The sequence below is a fragment of the Neodiprion lecontei genome, chromosome 6, assembly GCF_021901455.1.
Source record: "Neodiprion lecontei isolate iyNeoLeco1 chromosome 6, iyNeoLeco1.1, whole genome shotgun sequence".
NCBI classification, from domain to species: domain Eukaryota; kingdom Metazoa; phylum Arthropoda; class Insecta; order Hymenoptera; family Diprionidae; genus Neodiprion; species Neodiprion lecontei.
In genome coordinates, this window is record NC_060265.1 from 235,001 (window position 1) to 256,283 (window position 21,283).

At 44.9% G+C, this 21,283-nt stretch overlaps 1 protein-coding gene and 2 long non-coding RNA genes across 12 annotated transcripts in view; 2 read left to right on the forward strand and 1 right to left on the reverse strand.

Moving 5' to 3' along the window:
* The window catches only part of LOC107224301 (fat-like cadherin-related tumor suppressor homolog), a 222,825-nt gene extending 219,062 nt beyond the window's left edge, over positions 1–3,763 (reverse strand). For all 9 annotated transcript variants that reach the window (XM_046744536.1, XM_046744535.1, XM_046744538.1 and 6 more), the window contains exon 1: positions 3,248–3,763. The gene's annotated coding sequence lies outside the window, so the exon portion shown is untranslated. The remainder of the gene's footprint in view (positions 1–3,247) is intronic.
* A 159-nt stretch (positions 3,764–3,922) lies between these two features.
* Positions 3,923–21,283, forward strand: part of LOC124294991 — a 66,273-nt gene continuing 48,912 nt past the window's right edge. The window contains exons 1-3 of one of the 2 annotated variants that reach the window (XR_006904893.1): positions 3,923–4,245; positions 7,267–7,808; positions 10,650–13,738. This is a non-coding gene — a long non-coding RNA (uncharacterized LOC124294991). Of the gene's footprint in view, positions 4,246–7,266; positions 7,809–10,649; positions 13,739–21,283 lie in introns of those variants that run through there. The other variant, XR_006904894.1, reaches the window with a different exon arrangement.
* Positions 13,913–21,283, forward strand: part of LOC124294993 — a 40,211-nt gene continuing 32,840 nt past the window's right edge. Inside the window, exons 1-2 of the long non-coding RNA XR_006904896.1 lie at positions 13,913–14,037; positions 14,123–14,730. This is a non-coding gene — a long non-coding RNA (uncharacterized LOC124294993). The remainder of the gene's footprint in view (positions 14,038–14,122; positions 14,731–21,283) is intronic.

Below are 21,283 nucleotides of genomic sequence, written 5' to 3' on the forward strand. Positions count from 1 at the left end.
CTCGAAATTGATCGTGAGTAAAAACGATAGAGAACTGCACAAGTTTTTTAGTTGTGTTACATGAAAAGGCAAAGACGTGCGTCGCTTGGAAGGAAAAGGTGACGCGCGTCGAAGAGGCGTCGGAGAAGGCGATTAGAGAGGTAACACGCTTTTTATGGAGGCATGAAACGCGAGGAGGAGGAGGACCCTTGTCGAGAAAAGCAGGCAAGATCAGAGGCATGGTAGGCGAACAGAAAGAGAGAAGGAAAGAAAGGTGGCGCGGAAGGAAGATTTGTGTCACGTGACCTATCCGTCGCTTCGAAACCCGAGTCTGGAGGACGCCTCAATCCGAATACGCCCCAGATGAACATAAAATAATCACGCTTTGAACGATATTGAGTGAAAGTTTTAGCCCAGTCGGAATGTACAAAACAAGAAAAATAATCAGAATTGCAACGTTTTTAGATCTCACAATTTTCTTTTTCTAAACTTTGGGAGGACACCGCATTGGCAGTCTAAATTCAGTATTTTCACCAGTTTCTGCAGTAGCCTCGGCCGCCATCTTGAATTTTGTACTACCAATGGACCCCCCCCCCCCCTTCCCAATCAAACGATTAAAAAGAGAGAATAATGGTAGCGAAGAATTGCAATTTCGATCATCCATTTCGACCGAACTGTTGAGTGATCTTTGTTATAGAGCCCGCTTTCGAAGCTGTATAAGTGAGAAAAGAATAACTGGAAAGAAAGAACGTACATTCACGACCGCCGATCTATTTACACCAGGGAAACCGTTGTGCTTTGGACCCAACGACGCACGACGAGGTCCCAAGAACCTTAACCTGAAGGCAGGCAGCAGGCAGTCAGGGAGGGCAAAAGAAGGTCGGCAGCTGGTCCGGAGAAGGACTGACTGTGCAGTCGTCAGTCACTTGTGTCGTCCGAGCTGGAGACGGAGACCCTCACGGATTTCTACTTATACCTTATACCCACTACCTTTTATGCCCGCGTCAAGGAGCGACGGACGGGACGCCGGTTTTCTCTTCTCTCCGTCTGTTTACCTACACCCTCTGCATTTATCGCTCCTCGTACTTCGCTCGCAATGCTCGCGTGTACTTACGCAGGCTATAATCACGATGGTGTATACAGCACGCGGCGGGCGTCGCAGGAGACACAGACAAAGAGCTTCGTATCCCTGTTACCGGTGGTCCAGTCATTCGGTATGATGTACGTAAATTTGTTTGCTATTATTTTTACATGCTACTATTTTCTTTTTCTAATCTTCGGGGGAGGGGGGGGGTCACAATCCAGAATTTCGACCAGATTCTGCAGTAGCTGCTTTTTACTAATAATTGTCATAACTAAACTTGCAAGTAATTAGATTCTACGCAACTATGGTCATGATAATTTTACTTCCTTTGCGTACGATCGACATTTTCTGACTTGAACCATATGTGCAACCGAAGCTACTGCAGAAACTAGTCAAAGTTCTGAAGATAGACTAATTGTAAGTATCGCGTGGCACCTGAAAATGGCAATTTCACGTGTCTTTTCTTTGCACACACAGTGACTGGACTAGACGCTTCAACGAAAATTACGCGTGGAGGAATGAGGATGAAATTAATAACGTTGCTGTAATGTAATGCATGTTTAAGAAAAATTATTACTTTGCACCGTAGGGGAAGTTTGAAATTTAATAAACCATGAGAAACATATACTCTTATTTCGAACAGCCAACACTTTGAAAAGTCATTGGAAAATTGCGCAATAATGATTTGTTCCCCGACATTTCGTTACGATAACATAACTTCAGCCTCATGTGTAGGTATAGGTATAATCGTGTAGGCCCGAAGAACACGACTCAATCGGTCACGAGGAATCAATTGACGATTATATTATTCAAATTTCACCTGGACAGGTTTAATGTACATACATACCTAGAAGCTATGCGTTCGAAGTGTAGTGCGTTTCTTAAAAACTGCGATACCTCCTCTTTAAGGCTGCAGTAGTACACGGTACATACCTACACACGCTACTTTCAGGCGGATGTAGCGAGTTCCTTATTCAGGGTAACCGACCGAAATTGCGTAGCTCGTTAGGCCCTTCCAAATTACTCCGAAACAACGCGAAAGAGATTCTAAAATCGATTTTCGATCTTCTCGTACCGTGGCTAATGATTTGTGTAAGCGACTAGATTTTAAGTACACACAATTAACGGTGTATTATTATACGTAGACACAACGTGGTGTACATTGTATATTATAAAACGAAATTTCTCGGAATTGGAGTGAAAATGTGCATTTGTACATTTGCAAATTTTTTTCAATACCGACGAAATAAATTAATAAATATTCAATACCGCATCGAGCTACGAATAGGCGAAAAAATTAATCATGCCTCATATCTAATATCGATTTACCTTTTCTGATCTATAAAATGCGCGTTGGATAAGAAACCGAAACTTTTGATTTTAAGGTTATAGAACTCGAGGAAATCGTAAATAAAATTACTCGGGTATTTTTGAAATCACGAGTAAAATCGAGTGAGTTATTCGAATTCGCCGTAAGCCATTTGGAAACGTGTACTTAAAATCGTTGTGCCAACTCCATTGCCAATGGTATCGGTTTATTCTGTATACACAATTTTTATTTCGACTGTGATTTCTGTTTACTTTTGTTCCGGGGCAACGTAAATTTCGAATATTGGTTATTAAGAAAGCCCGAGGGAATCGATTCTCGTTAATTCTGACTCATTCGAAAAAACGGAGGAACAAAGATTATATTGAAGTTAGTAACGTTATCGTAACGATTCGTACTGAGGAAAAACCGTTATTCCGCCATTTTGGGATTGTTTGAAATGCAGTAAGCCGCGGCAGAACAAAACACAATCGTATTTCGAAATCGTTGTGCATTGTGAAGATGGCGATATTCTTCCCCAATGTTCCGATACGATAACGTTACTAACTTCAGTCTTGTGAATAAACGAGGAGCAAGCAAATCGAATAACTGATTGTCTCGGTCGTCGGCGACCATAATAAGTAATAAACAGTCGCTAGCCGATGAAAGGCAACAAACAACGTTAACCTTGTTCTGATTCTTCATGACGATGATTCGAGTCAGTCGTAGTACACCAAGAGCAATGCAAAACTGGACGAGAAGATAAAAGCCTTCTTCCTCACGCTACGATCAAGTCGCACGGGCGACAATCATTTTTTCACTTTTTCAACTCAAGATGGTGCAAGTGACACAGAAAAACAGAAAGTTCGACCACATACCTGAATCAGAATCAGCCGCGATAAAGGGACGATGGCTGCAAACGGTGTCGGTATTCAGGTAATCCAATAGAGCGTTGATCCAATCGCAAATTGATTCGTGATAAAACAAGCAACGACGATAACAACAAAAATAACTTCACCACTGTCAACGACACGCACACTTATGTAATAGTAACATTATAGTAATTTCACACGATAGGTAACGGTAAATTCCGCACTGTTTTTTCTCTCTTTCTCTCTCCGTCTTCCTTTCCCCCGCTTTTTTGTTCTTCTCTCTTTGTTCCTTATTACATGTACTTAACTTCCAAGATATTTTCCAACGAAATTACCCACCCAAAATTGCAAACCAAAGAGTAAAACTGTACCTACTTCGAAAAAGAACGCGCGTGTTTTACCGCCACGGCGTCGTCGCGTTGCGTACCGTCGTATCGGCTCAACAACGACCGAGAGGGGAAAAAGGATCGCACACCCGCGGATAAGACACACTCGTACTCACCAAAGCACAACCGACACGACGAAGCGCCAAGGCTAGACTAGCGAGAGTAGCGAGTAGCGCCGAGCGCGCCGCGCGGCCGCCGGCAGAGACGAACGCAGCAACGGCTTCCTCCCTACTTCCCCTCCGATGCCCGGCGCCCCGACGGCTGACGGCCGCTCGGCAGTCGTGCCCCGTATTCCAGACGCTGAGGTTGGTCCGCCGTATCGGCGCTTCGGGCGCCGGGTGGTGGGGCAGGGGGAGGGGGAGGGAGCGAGCCGCCCTTTGCTTCTCCTCCCGCCGCCTCGCTACATCTTTCTCCCGAAGACCGCATCGCAACACGTTGGCCTTACACATCCATGTACCTATTACGCCCGAGTTTCGTATTCCTGAGATCATATAGCTGCGTGCAACGAGCCGTGTGGCACGAAACGTGAACGGGAGAACTGGCTGGCAGGGTCTGATGAATTTTATGAAGCTGAAGCCGGTGAAGTTATTGCAATGATTCACGTTTCGAGTAAAAAAGGTATTGAACAGTTTCGGAAATGTCTGAGATGCAGTAAATTATAATAAGGAAAAATGTATATACGTATTTGGAAAACTTGACTACTTCAGAGTCACTGGATAAATGGAAAATAGTGATTTTTACCCTCTACGTGTCGTTATGTTAACGTCACTAACCTCAGTCTCTTTGAATTTTTAACCGTCAACCTCGACGAAGTTGGCGGACACATGTTACAAGTTTGCGCAATATTTGACATTTGATGATAATTCTTATTGCAACGGTGGACGATGAGATTAGCCTGTTGTTAATTCCGTAAAACAAGATGACGAAAAGACGTACCTAAATTTCAAAGTAAATGAGGAAATGATTTTATCAAACGCAGGCAGTCGTTTCTTTTATATTTTGGGGCATAGGCTTCTTGTACTGAGCAGGTTGTACTTTTTTTTCTTTTATATCGCATTTCGTTCAAAAATTTTACTTTGATTAGAATTGTATATTTGAATTTTTAACTTTCATGACCGAATTTGGTGCAAAGAAGTTACGGTGATTTGAAAATATTCTTCACAGCAGAAATTAATTTCCAATGTCCGATCGATGCCTATGATTTTCGCAGGAACGTGGATCCAATACCCGGATGAGTAAAGTGTCGCCTATTTCGTGAAGAACGTTGGTTGGCCCTTCGATGTCAAATTTTCAAAAAGGTGGAAATCTGTTCAGCTTTCAAAATTTAGAAAATCGCGATACAATATAGAATTCCAATTCTGGGTTTTCCGTACCTTTCCACATTTCGACGTTCCCGATCGACGATTGTACTTCTACTAAATCAGGTTTTAAAATTTGATGAAACGGATTGTACAGTTTTCCAAAACTCTGTACGATGACCCGATTCTATTGTCTGTAGTCATCCTTCGTCTTTACCTTTACCCGTACAAGTGATGTTGCAGGCTACGCCTAACCGAGTCAAGTTGCCTGCATTTGAAGCCATAGAACCAGGCTTCGATCTGCACGTTAATATGGTGTTTTTGGTTCCCTCTTCTGCAGGCAACTTACGGGTTCTGCCGTATTAACAGTAAGTATACGATACACCCGGTGTAACACACATCCTGGGGCAGACGGGCTCGCGATTTTCAAGGTCCCCGTGGACGAAGGTACACGAGCTGCCGCAGCGTGGCAGTATATAGGTCTAACTATGCACATACGTACAACAGCTGAGGGCGGGGCGGCAGGGGGGGGGGGGGGGGACAAGTCAGGTGGAATAAAGCGGCGAAACCGACTCACAAACCCACGTACATTGAAAGAGAAAGCCTTGGTGGCCCGAAGCGCCGTGGGTCAGACGCTGGGATTTCGGATATTTCAAACGAAGCTCCGACATTATTTCAACGTTTTTGCAATTTACCCAAATACGTTGGACGCTGTGTATATCGTGTGTGAGTATTCGTTGGATATGAGGCAGCGTTTGATCGCAAATGACCGGATCTAAATCTGATTCCAAGTTTCACCATCACGAAAAACGACCGAATTTCGGCTGTCGTACGTGAGTTAACGTCACTTTATCAGACGGCTGACAGTTCGTTTAATTTTAATACAAGTAAGATTTCCCTAATGGAAAATCACTTGCAAGTGAAACCAGCGTGATTTTAATACAAACAGAAATGTATCACCTGTCGTGTCCATTCGACCTTTCTGCAAGTGAAAACTTTTACCTTTTTTATAGTTTTTACGATATCGTGTGACGATTGAGATATATGCATATGATTATTCGCGAATCGATCTTGATTCATCGTACACGATAAAGAAAAAATACAAGTAATTTGAAATTCAGCAAAATACGCGTATTACCGAATCGCGCGTTCATCTTTGGTACACGCACGTACCTTTATACACACGACTTGTATAAAATGTCACAAAGGTGCGTCATCGTGCGGGAATGAATTCGGAATATCGCAACCGTGACGAATCTCTCTGCAATTTCCACATGAGATAATAGGGGCATTAAAGTACACGTATATAGCTGCGTAATCGTAACACCGTACAGAAACTTTTTTACGTTAATTGTTCTTTCTCGCAATTCTCTGTTCTTTTCAATGAATGTGATGTATTTAGTCTGGGAGGGTAATGGAAGGGTTGACGTTCAACCCCAACGAGCAAGGTTCGGCTTGATCCTCTCGCGGTCGTCCAACTGCCTTTGCTATTCTCGTTGTCGTGCGTCATCGATACAGGAAAGAGGCCGCCTGCTATTCGCCTTCGTTCGCCGAACGAAACTCGAGGCTTTTTGCGCGTTCGAGGAGCCGGTTTCGCGTATACGCAGCCTCTTCCATGCCACCGTTCTCTCCCTCTCACGTCTTTGCATGCGCACTGTTTACACGGAAGGTGTACCAAATTTGTGACAGTGAAGATAAAGAAACATTGCATTTCATTCAAGTGATCACGGTAATTCAAAGAAATTCAGGTTTATTTTTTATGCCATCACGAAGTACAAAAAAAAGTGGTAGGAAAAAAAAGAAAGAAATGAATGAGAATGGAGAAAAACGTCCGCGGCGAGACGCCGACTTTTTTATCCGTATCCACCGAGCTGTTGGTCGAGATAAGATAGGGACTTGAGTTGTAATAATAAATCGATAAGCTCGCGTTATGCCCACATTCACCGTCTCTCTTACACGTCTATATGAATTGTGTGACGTGGGATCCGGGACTCGACACGTTTCGTTTCGCACCTTCAGTTTGTGTTAATAAGGAGATTTGTAATCGAGAATATTCAATATACCCGTGTACCTACCTCCAAGTTTACTCGCGATTCTGTACATTCTGTATATATTCGTATGATGCGTTTCCATGAGTTCTCCGGAAAATTAGTTACTTTTTCATCGACGGATATCTGACGGCGAAACTGAGGGAGCGGGTATGACACATACTTGACTATTCTTGTCTCTCTGTTTGAGGAAATTTCGCCTAGCGTGAATATCAAATACAATGCCTAAGTGTCCTCCATCCAGAGATTATACCTTACTCCCTACACGTGTGAATTGCTCTGTTGGTGTGCAGGTGTCGTCGTCGCCCACGCGGAGAAATCGGTTTAGTGACGATTCAGAGGATCAAGTATACCTGCGTGTTGGACATGACGAGATGAGAAAATTGATGAAATGCTTTGACGACGTCTCGCTAATAAACAATTTCACATTCGGTTAAGCTGAGTACCGATGTTATACCGATCCAGAAAAATATTGAACGTTCGAGTAGCTTCTCAATCAAATGGAATTACAACAATCAACGGAATTCAATCGCAGAGCGTTGAATCGATAACTGGCCAGCTTGAATGACGCTTATATCGGCAGTACGAAAATGCGCCTCTGGTTCTTCGAGGTAACGTAAAATCGAATGCTGCCATGCTGCTGCGTGAGGATCCTTAGAGCTGCACCAGGGACCTCATCTCCACTGCCAGGATGGTTGAGTTTTCAGCGAAGTCCTTAAGAATCACCAGGAAACGAGAACATTTGTCATCTACGGCTTGTGATTTGTGTCCTGACGTGAGAAAACCTTGAAACGCTTCCTTACCGCTGATATATCAGTGCCGTATGCTGTAGATGGTCAGTATTTTATGTTTCTCATTGCTCTTTTCTAACGGTTTCAGCGATTTTTCACACACGTGTTCCGATTTGTTGACTTGTCGATTTGATCCACTGCACAGGGTGAATCGCGATTTAATTTTCGTTCAATTTCTCTTCACGATCGACGATCGACATCCGTTTCTTATAAACAGTAAACTTTTCCCTGCAACCACATTGCATGGATTTTCAAAATTCCAAATTAAAACGGCGTAAAAACCGATACGCTTCCAACTTCTTATTCTGTTTTTTGTTTCTCGAATCGTCGAGGCTCGTTCGATGTACGTATCGAATCCGTGCGTTTCCCCTTGATTTCTTCTTGTTTCTTTCGATATCGTCGCCGTAATTGAAAGAGATATTTCGCTGGTTGTTCGAAGAGCGTGGATTGCGTGACATTGCTGCTGGTCCTTGAAAATGGCGAACGATCTTTTGCGAACGCGGTTCAAAACTGTACATCTTCTATACGTGTAGAAACACACGTAAACATAACGCACACGTGGCTGGTGTATCGCGTTACCTGGGGAACCTGGCGCCAACGGGTTCAGAAAAGGAACGGTGATCTCGGGACAATGAGCCGGCCATCGAGACCGACAAAAAGCGGACTCGCGGTCAAGAAAAGATACCGCGAGCGGTCGCCGACTCTGCATCCCGTTTCTGTTATACCCGTACAAAATACCTTACAACTCCTTCGGCGGCGGCCTCGCGTCCGAATCCCGTGATTATCGCTGTGGTTGAAAAAAAGAACGACCGAAGTTGAGAAAACGAGAACTGATTTTTTTATGTTCAGTTTTAGTAAAAAATAACAAACCGCTGGTTGTGTCACGGTAAAAAATAATATAGTCGATGACCTTTTCCGATGATTTGTTTCATGCCTTAGTATTTAGAGTCTCAAGTCTCTACTAATCCCCAAAGTTTGGGAACGTTATATTTCACATCAATCTTTGATAAACTAATTTTCATTGTATGTTTGTTTTGCTTAAATATTCATCGCACCATCGGAAATATACGAGATGCCGCATGTTCATCATCGGTGATATTAAACGCAAAGCTCAAGGCAACTAACGCGCCCTTGCAGGATAATCGAACCCTCGAGAAAGAACGTGTGGGAGGTTATTCCTGCAGCTGGCTCGAGTTTATTCTGATCTTGAATTGATCGCATGTTTACACCGAGCTGCCACAAGGATCCTTAAGGGGTGCTTCTATTTGTCAAGATAAAATTACATCCAACTAAGTCACCTGAAGTGAGTAATTTTCAATTGCGAATAGCGAATAAACCCGTGACTATCATCCCTGTCAAGATGTTTGCCATCCGCTTGCAGGGTGCGTGGCGGTCGATCCGATGGATTTTTCGACCATTATTGCTGACTTGAAAAGTTAAATAAATCACTAATTCTAATAAATGCCATATCTGTAATATGAGAGGCTTTAAAAAATATGGAATACATCTGTGGGACTGTTTGTAAGTACGTTGCAATGAGAAACTCGCGCGGATTTTCTAATAATATTTGTCGTGCGAGTGATAACTTTAATTTTAAAAATGCATCCGTCTATTTTCGATCATTGTGACGGTGGAATAATTTTTGAAAATATTTCCCACAATCCATATACCCAGGCAACGCGTGGGTAAATTCTTATTTTCTGTTAATTTGTTTTTCTTTCCGTAACTTGTAAAGTGAAGTAATTTCTGTTATCCGCTCAATTGTCGGGACGGCAGGACGAGATAAAGGAATGGTACAACTACCAATTACTAACTATACAGGTATGCATTCCGTGGAGGATTAGGGAAAAAAGAAGTGGGTTTAGGTATACGTGTACATAGGTATAAGACGGGTACCTAGGCGAGTGCAGCATTGAAGGAAAAGGCGATTACGGTTTATCCGGTAACGTAGTGTAACGTAGGTACGTATCGTCCCGCGTCGTATTCCCGGGAGAATCCTCTTTTCCACCTCACTGCCGGGATGATTCCGGTCCTGCTGGAGCGCAGCGGCTTCCCGCTAGTTTCTGCTGACGGATGATCAGCCCCGACTACTCGAGCATTGATTAAAACTGCAATCATCGAGCCGAGACCGCGGGACGCGGCAAACAAATAACCCGAAATCGCGAAATTCGCCCCGCAGAGAAACATCGCGGCATCGACTGACGGGATTACGGGTGAAAAGTCGATGTGGGTTTAATCCCGATTTTTTCTGTTCATCTCAACTTTTATACTTGTATTTATTCCCGTGCAACTCGTTGCGGAGTTTGCTATGGAATTTTTGTTTCTCCGCAGTCGAAATTAAGTCCCGACAACTTTTTCAATTTCTCTCTGTCTATTTACCGGTAATTCGTTGTTATCTCTTGCGAATGAACGAACTGAAATTAGCTTCACTTCGAACTATCAGCCGAGTTGTTATATTCTACTAATTTGTAGCTTGGTTTATAACATTCTAACGTTACCTCTGTCCCCGCATACTTCGCGTAATAACTATACCTAACTATTGAGGTATTCAATTATCCAAAATGCAACATCAAATACACGCTTCGTGTAATAACGCTGCTACTTCAGCTGTGCTCTTCATCTGAATTTCGCTTACCAAGTACGCCAGGTATTCGGCTACTTCCAATCTATTTCAATTGCTCAGAGTGCCTCGTTTCCAACGACCAATGGTCGGCGTCATTTTTAAAAGCATATATTTCCTCAATTATGACTCCTGATTAATCATAATAACGATTGTGTCGTGTGCATTTTATTTTTAGTTTTCATGAAGAAAAAAAGAAAAAAAAAAAAAAAAACAATACACGAGTCCATATCTAAAAAGCTAAACTTTGAATTTTATACTTCAGGTGTGAACTGAAAACCCTAGTGTGCACGCGTATGCTGTGCGAGCCGCAAATCTAAAAAGGCACAGGAAGCGCATAATACGATGTCATGAAACAGGTATGGACCTCAGGAATAAAGATTCGAACGAGCCAATCTCGAGTATATTCTACAGTATTGGTATGTATACCGTATTATGTACATGCTCGTATATGTGCGCCGCTTCTATGCGTCGGGGGTATACCTGTTCCGACCCAGGGAGCACGATCGACAGCCAGCCAGCTACGCCGCGCATTGGCGTAGGCCTCGGGAAACACAACCTGGATCAAGAACACGCCGACTAAAATTACCAGTCAGAAATTGAGAAAAATGGTTCGGGAGTTCCGGCAATGCCTGTATTTTAATTGTTGCTGATTTCTCTTAAAGTCGAACTGACAATTAGTAGCAAGCTTCCGAGCTCGCTGCAGAACTGGACACAGAAGCCAAACGACACTTCGACTTGTACCTGTCCAGACGATAGTCTTCGTGGTAGAGAATCGTCAACGAGGTTTTCCGAAGATTGGATACGACGGACATGGACTGAAATCAAGATAGGCATGTTGTTGCATTTTTTTTTTCTCAGGTGACGGATGATTTCTGAAAAGAGAACTTTTCTGCGAGTGTATAATAAAAGTGAACGAAAAGTGTGATGGGCGCCAATGGCGGAAGGATCGGTTGCCCAACAGAGCCTGAGAATGAGGTCTGTTTAAGGAATAAGGGATCGAACACCTCAAGGCTCGGAGTTACAGATCGTTGAAGGGTGAAGCAGCGCCGAGGAAGCCGTAAAAAATGAGAAATATAACAAGTGGGTGAAGGAGATGAGGAAGTGTATTATCCAATTTTCATTCATCGCCCATAGACTGACTCCAGACCGAGAAACTAGTGGGCAGAACGATTTCGAATTATACATAAATGTGAAAGTTTTCTCCACGATATATCGTAGTTGCAAAGATCGAAGTGGGGGACGGGGTAAAAGCAAAGAAGATAAAGCCCCTTCATATTTTCGTGCGAGTTGGACGTTAGCCACAGAGTTATGGAGTTCAATTCCTCCGTGTGAAATACAACATGGATACAGCTATGCCCTCGATAAGAATATCGTGGATACCGTGGTTCCTACGATCAATCTTGAAACTCACGTGGACATGATAACCATAAAAAACAACCGCTTACAACAATCTGACCAGGACTCGGTGATAATATATGTCTTAGTTGTACGAGTAGACGGAAATTTCGAGTAGAATTCGTCTGTTTGCGCAAAAGTACAGGGAATGCGCGTGCCGAGTTGGAAACGCAGATTGAAAGTACCTACTATCAAGGTTCAAAGGTTAGTTCGTAAGACCGGACAAATACGGCAAAGGGCAAAGCATACAGGCCTATGTACCCACGACTATCCTTGGGTGGTGAAATTGTTTGACCAGGTGGCAAATTCGCCGAGTTGTTTGTGTAGGCTGCACCGGTTGTATATGTTATGTAATTTCGTACAAAGCTCCAGATGTGACTGTACGCTTCAGCCTGGCACCCACCGCGTACACATATACATACATAAAGCCACGCGTGCACGGGGTAGGCCAGCTCGCCTATTCAATGCTCCCATTCAATCGTGATTTGTATACAAACGAGGGCATTTGCCAAATTACGGTCTGACGCGAACGATTAGCCCGAGCCTCCGATCAAACTCACTCGCCGAGCATTACATCGGACGGTTTTTGCCCCTCGGCTGAAACCATCCCCGCTATAAAACAGAAAAAAAATCTCTATCAACGATTCCAGCGATACTTTTTCCTCTTCCGACAATTAGGTCCGTCAAGATGCAAGACAGTCCGTTTCACACGGAATGGTAGCGAAAAACGTTCACCAGGCTTGGTTCTTCTTTGTAGCTGGTGAATCGACTCGATGCACTTCAGACCAGGGGTAAATCCAGCTTTTAATTTCTACCCTGTTTTGTTTCACTGCCAAGTGAACGACGCCTTGCTACCGGGGATCGTTAAGAGTACCAGGTAAATTCCAGGGGCCGGAATGTGTCGTCGTAATTTTCAGCAGGTCCTGAGATATAATAGATAATTAGCTATCGTGCCCACGGATCCTGATAAAGTATCAGTCTCCAACGGCGATGGGCACCCTCGCTCACGATCAGCTTACATCTTGGAAATGTGAAAGTGGGCGTGAGGCTCGTCCCGAGAAACGGCGCGTCCTCGCTGCGTGGCAGCCTCGACCTCCCAGGGCCGTCAGCAGTGACCGTTATTTGCGATGATGGTCGCGGTTCGCATCCTGCGGAAACAACGACTGCTTATCAAACCAGCAATTCTAAACATATGCGAGTGTACATATGCATGTTACAACAGTCACTTCGCACACTCCGCCTTCTCGGCTACTCGACTCCGCCTCTCTCTCTCTCTCTCTCTGTCTCTGCACGGGGCACTGCAATCATCACTGGCCACGGCATCGCAACTGTCAATAATATTATCCAACCCGAGTTTTAGCGATCGGTGCAGCTGGCTCGTGGACTGGGATCGCTAATGTCAGCCTTGCTGTGAACACGGTTCGAATCCATCTCGCATTGGAAGACGATCGCGAGTGGAAATGGTAAGGTTGAAAATCTGGACCAATCACAATTTCTTCTAGGATACAAAATTTCACCACTGGTATTGTTGTTTTCAACAGTAAATGGTCATTTTGTCCATAGTACATTGTCACCAGCGCTGATTTGAGCACCAAAGAAAATATTCTTTTGTACACCGACCACGTAAAACGTAGATATTTCTAACCGCTCATTGGCACCGATTTTTGCGCTTCGTTGTAAAGTGCTGACGCCTGTGCGCCGCTCATATGCCAGTTCATCGATTGGCGACGAGCCGCACATTTCGCGCGGCGGTGGGGTTTCGAAAATGGACAACCTTCGCGGTGAAGCCTGTTGAACTTATTTCACTCGTGTTAAGTTCAGGATGCCTTGGTCTCTCGCCTGGCAACATCCATTATTAAAAACACGAAGTGTCGTATGGCTGCCGCGAGTTGCACAATTACCGTCGCCTGTCAAGGAATTAAAACCTTATAGTTGATTCCAGTTCACGCGTTGCTGGTCCTTCGGCTTGTCGGCTGCTTTTATTACGTTATTCGTCATACGTATACGCAGACTTCTATCTCGGCGGATAGAGGGGAACCCGGAAGCTGTTATATAGGTGTTGCCGAGACTGCGTAACGGCAGGAATTGGTTGTGTGCAGTTAGAGCGGTGTTGAATCTACACCACGGGCCCTCAGCTCCAGCTGCACTGCATCTTCTGAACATATCCATGAAATGTTTGATGTTGAAACGTGCATCGTTGAAGATGAAGAAAAAATCATCAACAACACGGCCGTCTCGTCGCATTTTCTTATCGTGTAAATATTCATCACCTGCGGTTCATTCTACTTGACAGGCACGATGATCTAATTTTCTTTGTGTATACACGTACTATCGTCGCAGAGTCTCATCGTAAAAGCGGCACGACTACCAGGACTTCACCGAGTCTACCATGGATACGTCTTCGACCTCCGGAAACGGCTGACATCTGGTCGATGCGCGAGCAGAGGAGCCCGCGATGCGGTGATATTCATGCACGATGTTTATACACGGCGTCCGTCTTCGGTTCCATTAACGGCAGGCTTTCGGCGAGGTGATTCAAGGATATAAAAATCCGCCGTCGCTGGGCATCGGGAATACTCCAAGTCTGGGACCCGCATTCCTAGAGACCGGGACTGGATCGGAGGGCGAGTCGAAACCTGTCCGGCCTGGCACGAATCCGTTTCGGGTTCTCCTCGGGTCACTCGTCCAGGAAGAAGATGATTCATTGCGTCTGCGTACCGGCGCCAAAGACCTGCAAGGCTGCATGTAACGACGATCGCGTGTGCGGTGTACCTGCAGTTCGAAGCCTCGGACGTGCTCGGGGAAGTTGGTGTTCTGTTACCCCAGGGGTAAACCGGAGACCTCGAATCGAACAACTTGCGTTACCAACTAGCCCAACACACCGGGAACGATTCCCTGCAGCTGTCGGCCGAACCGGGAGAAAAATCCCCGGTGTTTCAGAACGGCAGGTACGTGAATGTTGTTCCCCGCATACATCCTCACGTACGCACCTACCGCTCTACACGCTGTTAGCATATCAGTGTGTGTCTCTTGAGACGATACGTGATGCATTAGTTCGAGGTTGCATGCTAACGAAAGGTGAAATGAAAAATTGAAGCTTCATTGATTCAATGCCTACGCAAATTACAAACGACCGACCGACTGTTTTTCGAAATCAAAACTCCTGACACGACCCCACAATTTGCGATATTTGTGATTTATGTTGGGAGGGTAAATGACGCGCTTACTTGTAGCAATCAAAGAGCTTTGACGACATCGCGTAACAATGTTGAACAAAACAAGGTTTATTATCGACGTGGTGACTGGCGGTTATTAAACACCGCGTACTGTGTAGGCTCACATAACAATAGCCTCGATGGTAATACGCGGGAAAGGGAATCCCGTCGTACAGGTTGTATAGTACGAAAGGCTGACGCGCTTTTGTAAAGTGCTTCAATTATTTAACCCTCAATGCACGCCACTAACCTATATACATTATACATGTAGGTATACGTATGCATTACGGTGATGGATCAACACTTTCACGGAATTAATTGCGAAACTTGGCGAGCCTAAAACTGCTCTCAAGTCGGAGTTGTCATCAATTTTTCAAGTATAATCACATGATAGCATTGTTCTAACTCGAAATCCTACAATCGAGATCGAATAGAATTTTTTAATCGTGCTCCACGCGCGTGGCCGGAATCCGCTCGTCACGGTACAAAGTAAGATATGTTGCGATGCCCGAGTATCTTCTTCGTTCTAAAACCGTCCGACGGTGAAGCTGCTCCAAACGCTGAGCCGTAAGCTCCAGATTCGAATTCCTAATCCGTCAGCCACACACACACAGAGGCATGTATCCCCCAATTTCACGGATCAGTGTAACTGACAGATGTTAAAATCAGTCGAAAGTTCGACTCGAAACACGCGATACTGGGTATACACGATACCATCACCATCAGTGTGGTCCAGATCGTGAATGGGTGTGAGATTCGTCGGTGCGAATGGCTTTACAAAGGAGTTAGCAACGTGTTTACTGCTCTCTGTAACTGATACATGTACACTGGCTTTAACCGCGGCACGGGTCGACACTTAATCACATAAATTGGCGAGAATTGATTCGGGCCTAGGTTCACTCAATTCTCTTCATACGGTGCTCCGCTGCTGACGACGATTTTGCGGCTGTGGCTGCGGCTGTGGCGCCGCCACGCTTGGTTGTGTACACTGTACATGCTCCCGGATCTTTTTGCCCGATTTTTTTCACCCCGTCTGTCTGTTCGGCGGAGACTACAACGTGATCCATCCACAATTTGCGGCTCGCAATATATTTCCACTGGAAATGTTACCGTTTATTAATTCGATGCATTCGATCCGCGAGAAGAAAAAAAAAAAAAAACGCGAGCTTTCGAGACGACGCTTCTAGGCTTATGGCGGTGGTTCGATTTACCAATAAAGTATCGCGGACTACGGTGTCAATACTTGACGAGTTGAGAGACTCCTGATACACTGCGAAATTACTCAGGATCAGAAAAGACGATGTAATCGTACACCCTTTGTTCCTCCACTCGGCTCGATAACGAAGTCCGCCTTTTCTGCAGTACGACGCCGCGATGTGAAGAATTTCATTCGCAGTATTGTTTTCCGTTTCCCTTCAGTCCCGTTTCACAAACTTCTCAAGAATCGGAACAATGATTGGGTATAATAGTGTCTACGAATTCGATAATAAATCCGATTAGCCGCAAAATCCACGTAGGTAACTACCCATCCACCGTTATTTCGTCAAACATGAAAATCGTTGAGGTCCTCCAACCACAGAATCGGAATTTTCCACCCACATGACGTTTATACTTACTTTGTACATCTCTGCACGGGATTCCTAAAAGTACGGCTCTGCTTACCCAGTAATTCAGCGTGAGCCACCCCTCGCGGTAGCGATACGCAAGACTTAGCGGGGGTGAGACTTAGCATATGCGTAAGCCGGACCGCTCTAAGCAAACAGTTTCTTTTACAGCAGGTAGAGGGACGCTTATAGAGTCGTTTTGGGAACGCTCTCCGCAGAGCCGCGGCGGTAGGTGAAGGCTCAGTTTGTAATCGAGGGTAGTTTTCTGGGGTGAAAGTGGGGGCAAAATCAAGTCACCGTAGGCCGGCGGGCGTCGCACCCGTGTCACCGAGACGAGACAGCTCCGTTTATTTTATAGGGTGTACTTAAGGCTCGAAAATCAGGTCGACCTCTGGTCCAGGTCTCAGCTGTTTACAGCGTTTAATCAAATCCGTTGTGTACGTCTAACCCTTTTTTTTTATACTTTGCGGGTCGAAAAACCGAGGTGCGTGGCGGGGGACGCTAACTGCGAACGGAGAAAATTGAAGCGAAAAGTAAAACATGATATTATCTTTATACGGTTCGAACCACCGAGATCGCAGTACCAGTTAGAATTGGTTCGTTAGCGTTGGCAAATCTCCTCGTGTTCCCACTCTCTGCGTGTGCCGAAGAGAATCTGGTTTTACGTGGACGTGAAAGAATCGCGAAAATGAAAAAAAAAAGTTAAAAAAATGGAGAAAAAAAAATGCAGAACCAGATATCCGAGTCGACGCGGACTTGGACACGCTATGAAATCTCGGAGGCTTAACGATGGCTCGTGCCGCAGCTACTGATTACACACATACGCACGGGGTATAAGCTTCGACGTTCCCCCTTAACTAGAATCGCCGATTTTTATACATACACTGAGCCCCAAAAACACCTCGCGCAAATAAATTTGCCGAAGAACTTTTTGCAAGGAGCATGTGACGGGAATACTCAACGTCTCCGGTTACGGTTTCCAGACTATCCGCTCCGTTGCTAATAATTAAATTTAGGGGTCAATGCCGCGTCGGCGAGGGCTGGTAATAAATCGGTATGAACGAAAAAACTAAACAAAAATATGGTCTCGCAGATGCTGAACGCTGCTTCGCGGTTTTATACGCCCAAATAACATGGTACAGATTTCGACTACTTTTATTTAATCTCCGTCACATTTTCTCTGGCCTATTATACATGTATTGACTGAATACTAGGCACAGCATATTTTTCCTTCTGATCCTCGAATTCTAACTCATCGAACCTCCTGAACGAATTCACCGCGGATACTCGTCGTTTCTTGCAGGAGGGCGTGAGTCGGCGGCCTTTGATTGGACCGAGCCTATAATCGAGATCTCGGGGGGTATAATAGAGCCGATGGCATATCGTGTGCGTGGGTGTACCTACATGTGCATGCGCCACTCTCCTCGACTATACATACAATTAACCTATATTCCTCGTCGAAGCATCGCCCTCGAACACCCAGACCGCGGAGTTTCGCCGAGGTGTACAAGACGCCGCACGAAAACATCGGGGTGGTCCGCCCTCGCCCTCTAGATACGGCGCGCCGCTACCGGTTAAGGGTGTCGTGACACTGCCCCGGATGTAATTTACATTTTTACTCGAGTCCACCGACCGGAAGACGCCTTACCTCCGGTTTCTGCTGTTCAACCCTCGCCTCGCTTCGACTCGGTAACTTCCTGCAACGTTTTCTTCCAGATCTAATCAATCTATAGATAGTTAATCTATCGTTTCGGAATGTATGGGACTTGTTGTAGCGTAGTCGGAAATTTGCTGAGCAATCGATATTGCGACGAGATTTGAATTATTATTATACTGCGAAAGTGGAAATCTGTGAAGGAATGAGTAATCGGGTTGTTTAAATAAAAAACACGGCAATTTCGCGAACAAACTGGCGACTCGCCGAGGCGTAAAAACCCTCGCGGAGTAGAGCGAAATGCCCGAGCAAGCCGACGAATGATGGCGAATTTATTTAACGGAATCAGGTAGAATCCGAGTACGTAAAAGGCTGACGGAACAATCACAAGACAGAAATTTAATTTTCAACTTAATCTACCGCAGTTCGAACGATCGTTCGCTTGGCTAAATTAACTAACAAACCTAGCACACAAAACTGTGCTGTGGATTGTGGGATACATTTTTTTTTAAATACTGCAGAACGTCAATTGTAAAAACCTTGTTATTAAACGCGTCGGAGAATATACGTTATCTCCTATTTTTCTTTTTTTTTTTACAGTGAAATTTGCAGAGATTTTTGCTGAGACCGCCAATGCCTTGATCGATTGTTAATCATATTTTTGATTCCGCGCTCATCCGACCTGTCCGTATATCCCATACACGATCCTTGAGTTGGAATATCGATGAAGAAGTATTTAAGAACAGATACGATTCGTACCACTTAATACTTTCATTGAAAATATCCATGTAATTAATACCGCGGCGCTTTGCGAATTTTCGTAATTCCAAGGCCAACCGCGAGCCATGATCGGAGCGACTAAAGAGATGACGGGTAGAATCCTTGGAGAAAGATGGTCAGGTAAACTTTGACCGAGTGGCCCGTTGCCAGGCCCATGCATCATCATACCGTGACATAATCGTCCTACATTCCCGCCTCCCGGCGCGTTATCCCGAAGGAGAGTGCGGCTGTGGTTTTCGCATGCATCTGTATGCGTGCATATGCTTGGCGAATAGCTACACCGGCACACAAGCGTGTCGTGTGCGTAGGTATGCGTACGGATGTACAGCGTCTAGAGGAGGGCGTATAGGCGTACTTTTGGCATGATGAATTCGAGCCACACGGCGTGTAAGCATTCAATGTTCCAGAATTATTTACCACCCGATTACTATCCGACCGTCTCCTCCCGCACCGACGACCCTGCTAATTAGTGCCGATGTAATTAATTTCGTACCGGCTCGCACAGCGTAAGACCGCAGAACCCTGCACGGCTGCCTTGACCCAGAGATGACAGAGCTTCACGGTCCATCAAACACCATTTTCGTTCGTTCGATTATCCTCCTTTTTCTGCTCTCGTTAAAGCTCCGAATTATTCGTTCACGATCACAGTTCTTGGACAACTTGATGAAAAATCAAAGAAAAAAAAATCATTTTGTAACATCAATGATACGACGGAATATTAAAGTTTGTTTATTCAATCTCGAAGAACGCTGAACAGTTGTTTGAGGATTTTTTCACGAAATTGATTCACGGAGAGCTGAACTATCTTCGATTAAACTGAATTTTTGTGCGACATTGTATCAATTGCTGGTCTTTTATTATTCTAGAAGATCCTTCCTTGTCACAGTGAAAATTGAAAATCTTGATACCTTGCTGACTTTTAAGTTCCGTAGGTACACTTACAAGTTTTATAGAGTTTCGTATCAAGTTGAGTATAAAGTTTGAGACGCTCTATTGCGTGAGAGAATCTGACTGATCGTGCCGGCCCAGAGATAATAAACGGATCGCTTTGCGAGAGGTTCAATCCATATTCTTGACCTCGACTTTATCTTCTTCAAGGAAATATTCTCGGTCATCTCGTGGCCTGCGCCAGCTGACCAGACATTGAAAAAATAATGCGATTGTTCTAAAAAAAAGTTGAAAAATTATTGCGAATCGGTATAGAAATCCATGTTAAACGAGAATCTGCGTTTCCGGCGAATCGTTTCTGGCACATGATTTTCCCCCGTTCCTGTGCACCGTGTCTAACTTTCCTCCAGCGTGGATCACGGACCGGAATCGTCAGATTTACGTCGAGTTGGATTAGCTAATTTCGCATCGAGACTCGAGCCGCTGCACGAACAGCTTCGACTTGCCGTGAAATCGTGGGACAGGTAATGAAAGTTTACGCGCTGCGTAATCGGAATACGCGGGCACTGCGCGAGTAGGCCGGTCATCCGGGCGGTCAGCGAGTCACTTTAACCCTCGTCTTCTCCCCCCGCTGCAGGGTAAGGAAGACTCGGAGTCCCGTTTGCCAGGTCAATTGATAGGACATTGACGCGTAACGACGTAACGACGTACCTTCGTACATGCAAACTGATGCTTTCAAATTTCGTTCTCATCTTTTCACCCAATTCGGCGTCTTGCGCAAAACAACGCGTATAATAATACGGAGTCATTAAAAATGTAGAGACGGAGAACCTCGAGGACTGATTGCGCGGAGCCCAAAAAGGCTTGATTCATGACTGAAAATCGAGGTCGAAGTCGGAAGACGGAGTCGCAGTATTGCGTTACATATTTTTCGTTCTGTAGGGTGGAACGGAAGCGAAGCGGGGTAAGGTTTTCATGACGAACTCGAGGAACAGGAGAACAGAGTTTGCACGGCGAACCAGATCCTTTGATACAATTCCTCAGGGGATGAAGATAGAAATTGTGATGGGATTCGAGGGGGGAGGACGAGGATGATGAAAGAAGCCACGACGGCACGGCAGCTGTCGAAAGTGCTTTCTTATATAGGTATAGATATAACTGCTACGCGGGCCAAAGGAATGGTAACGTAAGTCGGTAAGAGCAGAGTGTTCTGTTCCTCTTCGTCTTCGTTCTGTAATCCTACCACCCTGCAATATCATAAATGAATTCGCATCTGTTAAGGGAATCGACGGGCTGCGCAAGTTTTCCCACAATGCTGATAATGACACGTGCTTCTATATCTGTATACTTTTCTACACTT